Below are 4,499 nucleotides of genomic sequence, written 5' to 3'. Positions count from 1 at the left end.
TTTAGGGGCCATTTTGACATTTTATCTTCATTAAAATTAACAAGGCTTCAATAATTTTACGTTATATTGCATTTGTAGCACTAAATTACTCTAATAAAGATGAGCATTTAATATTAAGGTAATGGTTTTTCATTCCCATTCTTTCACAACCATGATGTTGAACCCTAAATTTTGATAAAATTATTTGGGTCAAACCAGCCATGAAATTATAATACGCCAACTCTATTAGATTTATTGAACAAAATGCTATAAAATGGTATATTATGTTATATATTTGATACTTCATTCAGGTTGTTGTTAGTCACTTTTATTAGACATAAGTGGCTATCAAACTTAATAGAGTCAATTTGGTCAATTTATCAACATGATTACAAAATTATTTTCAAATAAATAAGTCATAATTTTATGTGTCCATTTTTTATAAGACTATGAAATATTCAAGCATATTATTAGATAAAAAAAAGTAGCATCTTAGAGTTTGTAAGTAAATCTCATTTGTCTTCATTTTTTCTAGGTTCTAAATATTGAAAACTATAAAAGATTCTAGATCTCTAATCACTTCTACAAACCTTAATTTGTTATACTAATGTTTCTAAATTTTTCATATTATTTATCTCATATACTGTGCAATGATGATCTTATATTTTGTACCCTAGATTCTGATGTAGCACATAATTATCGATAAAAGATGGAGCCCAATATGACAAAAAGTTAGAGAGAGGACCTACTACTAGAGCTCAATCCAAGAGAGCGACCTCCTTAAAATACATCTAAGAAGTTAAATTATAAGAAGTCAGGCCAAAAGGAATACTTGAAAGCTAATTAGAAGATATTTTTTTATTTGGAAATATTTTATAAATAGTTATGTGTATTATATGTGGTTGTGTAAGATATGTAAGTTAAGGTGTTGATTTTTCACTTGGTGAGCTTAAATCATAGGAGTGTTGACCATAAGTCAAAATTTATGATTGAGAGTCATGTTACATGTGTAGAAGTTAAATTTAAGTAAAGGGGTTCAGCCATTAGGTGGTTATGGGAAGGGGTTGCCCACTCCCTCCTTCCCTCTTCATTTAAAAATGAAGGGATGCATCTTCTGCGGTGGTGTTATGTTTAAAAAGACCTTTATTTCTACATAATGAATGAAGTGTGATCTTGAAGACATTCTGGAGTGAGTTTTTATTACTCTTAATTTTCTTGGTGGTCAACTAAAATTTAGAAAATTCTGGATTGAATTTTAATAACTACTAGTTATTTATCAATTTCACCTATCCACATCATGTATTTATATCTTATCACATTTAGTCATTTTTTACCTTCTAGTCGTCTTATCTCACTCCTTCAAAAAAATTGACTATTAACTATCACATTAAAAAGACTAGTGTTTCTACTGAATGAATGAAGCATATATTTGAAGAAATTCTAGAGTGAGTCTCCCTTACTCCAGCTTTTCTTAGTGGTTGGCTAAAATTTGAAGAATTTGGTGATCCTTTATCCTTTAGTTACTTAGGTGAGCGAATAAACCTTATTCTTTGTGTATTTTATGCTTTCTTTAAAATTATGTTTGTTAGAGGTTTATGTATTGGCCTCTAATTTATGTTGATGTTAAATCATACACCCAAGTTTTAAAAAATTCCAAATAAAAAATCAACCTTAAGGTCAACAAAAAATTAAGGTTTCACTAACCTAATTTATGTTCAGACCCCTTTAAGACTCTATGTACTCCCCGAAAATTCTAAAAAATATTTTTTAGTTTTGTGCACATTTAACCAATCTCCCATAATTTTTTTTGGAATATTTTCACATCAAATGAAATTTAATGTGCGCTCTTAAAATCCTCTCCCAATTTTATTATGTACCTTCTATTTATCTACTTTTCTGTAAAAAAACCCTAACACCCAAGAAAATACTTGTGCAAGATTTTTTTAACTGTTTAGATTATATCTAGACTTCTAGAGCTTTCATTTGAATATAAATTAAAGTCATTTGTAGTTCATGATGAAAATTCTACTTTCTGGAAGTGAGTTAACACATTTTACCTAGAGACTAAATTTTGTTGTACCGGTCTTGAAATTAATTTCATGAAAAATATTGAGACAAATCAAAAAATTGTAGAACTCTCTAAAAACCAAAATAGACATCCTCTACTTTAATTTCTATTTATTTTCTTATTTTATGTTTATTGTGGAGAAATCTCAAAAGGCTTGAAGTTAAAGATTCTATTTTGGATAAAAACCCATGATCCTCTTTCTAGGCCACAAATACTATTATCCAAGTAAACCCACCTCATAATTTGAATAAAATACCCTTTCATATTCTTTTAGCATCTCAGAAAAGCCTTATTTCTTGTCAATTGACCATAATTGATCGCGCATATTAAACAAACCAAGTTTCCCAACATCTACAACTTTGTATTTTGATTTAGTCATCCTGATTACTCCAACCTTCAAAAATAGGGACTTTTAACCAGTGCTAGTTATTAATCGATTTCACCCATCCAAATCATGTTTGTACTTCTCGTCACATTTAGTCAATTACTAACGTTTAGTTGTCTTATCCCACTCCTTCAGAAAAATGACTATTAACTATCACATTTAGTTTTCATTAACTCCCAATCATATAGTTCCAATCATTTTAAGAATAATGTTATTTTAACCATCTTAAATTTATCTTCAAACCCTAAGTTATTCAATCTCTCCTTACATTAAGATATTGACTATCATGACTATATTTGTTATTGTTATCTACAAAAATACATCCATATTCCCTTCACCATTACCTCTAGGTGATGAAAATTAATTTTTTCTTCGATGGCATTAATAACATTACTGAACCATCTCATTGTTCCTTTAAGTCATGCTATCTCCACTTACAGGGAAAGATCGATAAAATCATCTTAAATGACATTTATAGCCTTTGCAGATACATTGTTAATCATCTTCAAATCACACTATTTCTACAATTAGCGGAATGATTCATGGCCTTCCATGGAGGTTCCCTCACCTTTTAGTGACACTAAAATGTGGCCATTATGTCTTATTATGATTATTTTGAAGAAGAAAATTGTCATGATATCTAATCTTGTAGTGTCCCTAACATGAAGGATATTTGCATCACAATAATTTCGCTTGCTCATGGATGGGTGACTAATCATAACTTACATTTATTACTAATAGAAGGCATTTTAATTATGCAAAGTTTCATTATATATATATATATTTTAATTTTTTTATGTAAGAGATTGTCCCTTATTTATTTTATTTATATTTTTTTTATTACATGTGTCATATCATTCATAACCAAGATAATAGATAACTTAATAAGTATTTTTTTCTCTAGTAACATGACTTACGGAACACACAAAATTATGAAGATCACATCATCTTCACCTAATCCCATGTGGCCTCTTATAGACTACCATCAATCCCCCTTACACCCGAAGGCCATGAAGAAGATTTGCATACATACCACCCAATTATTATGTATTTACACATTACACCAAAACTTAAATTTTATGTCACCTTACAAATAAAATTGTATATTTTGTTTTTCAAAAGTTTCAAATATGATATATTTATTATGATAAGAGAAGTTTATGCGATATAAATAAAAATAAATAAAATTTAAATATTAGATATGTAAATACATAGAAATTGGTGGAGAAATTGGGGGCATGTATTTGAACGCCCCAATTTTTTTTTTTTTTTAAAGATTGAGTTATTAAATACCATAAATTTGATTTATTTATTTTTACTTAGTACACAATTCTTATGTATTTATATATCACACCTTAAATTTTTATATTTACAAACGTAACACTCAAAATGTTTATATGAATAAAAAATTAACACAGTTTGTGAATACTTCAGATTTGTGCGCAACTTATGTAAATTCCCCTTTAAATAACATCATAATTCCATTAAATTTATTAAATAACAATATATATATATATATATATATATATATATATATATATATATATATATATACGTATATATGTATATATAATAAAAGGAAATTTACATTCATAGAACCGATTTTATTTGTATTTACGTATCATACACTCAGATTTTGATTTTTATGTATGAAATTGTAGATTTCAGTGTTTCATACTATGGAAATGTGTGAATTAGAAGTTAGATTTATAAAAATAAAAATTTTGATGTGAGATATGTATAGGGCTTTCAGAACAGCTCGTTGTTCAGGAACAACACGTGTTCGGCTCGTTCGCTAAGTTAACGAGCCGAACACGAACAAAAATGTTCATTCGTGTTTGGCTCGTTTTGGCTCGCTATATATATATATATATATATACATACATATTGATGAGTAATATCCTTAAAAAATTTAATTGACTACTAGGATACAAAGAATTATAATCAATTAAAAGTATTAATAAAAATTATTAAATTTGATTCAAATGATGTTTTAATATAAACAATATTTTTTAAATCTTACCCCAACCCTTAACATCTTATGACTTCGTGATTAAGATTGTCAAC

Source organism: Phalaenopsis equestris, unplaced genomic scaffold (assembly GCF_001263595.1).
Source record: "Phalaenopsis equestris unplaced genomic scaffold, ASM126359v1 Scaffold000195, whole genome shotgun sequence".
Taxonomy (NCBI): Eukaryota; Viridiplantae; Streptophyta; class Magnoliopsida; order Asparagales; family Orchidaceae; genus Phalaenopsis; species Phalaenopsis equestris.
The sequence above is the reverse complement of the archived record's forward strand: the minus strand, read 5'-3'. Positions refer to the sequence as shown.